Source organism: Eimeria mitis, genomic scaffold (assembly GCF_000499745.2).
Source record: "Eimeria mitis Houghton genomic scaffold, Emh_scaff1367, whole genome shotgun sequence".
Taxonomy (NCBI): domain Eukaryota; phylum Apicomplexa; class Conoidasida; order Eucoccidiorida; family Eimeriidae; genus Eimeria; species Eimeria mitis.
In genome coordinates this window covers 10055-10434 of record NW_013568935.1, presented here as the reverse complement: position 1 = coordinate 10434, position 380 = coordinate 10055, and the positions used below count along the sequence as shown (strand labels likewise).

Sequence of the window (380 nt, the reverse complement as noted above, 5' to 3'; positions counted from 1 at the left end):
ATTTATATTTATATTTATATTTATATTTATATTTATATTTATATTTATATTTATATTTATGATTTATAATAAGTAGTTGTTGGGTGGAAGGGTGGTTGCAGCAGCAGCAGCAGCAGCAGCAGCAACGCCAGCAGCAGCAGCAGCAGCAACAACAACAAAAACAACAACCCCACCAGCAACCCCACCACCGCCACCAGCAGCAGCAGCAGCAGCAGCAGCAGCAGCAGCAGCAAGAAGAAGAATAACAAAAATAACAACAACCCCACCCCCCCCTCAACCCCCAACAAAAACAAAAACAACAAAAACAACAAAAAGAATAAAAACAAAAACAAAAAGAACAACAACAACAACAACCCCACCAAAAAGATAAAACGAACCGG

General features: G+C 39.5%; 1 protein-coding gene across 1 annotated transcript in view; it reads right to left on the bottom strand.

Moving 5' to 3' along the window:
• EMH_0035440 (CMGC kinase, putative) overlaps positions 1-380 on the bottom strand; it is a gene marked incomplete at both ends in the record, with an annotated part of 3489 nt that overhangs the window by 231 nt on the left and 2878 nt on the right. The gene's annotated exons all lie outside the window — the stretch shown is intronic.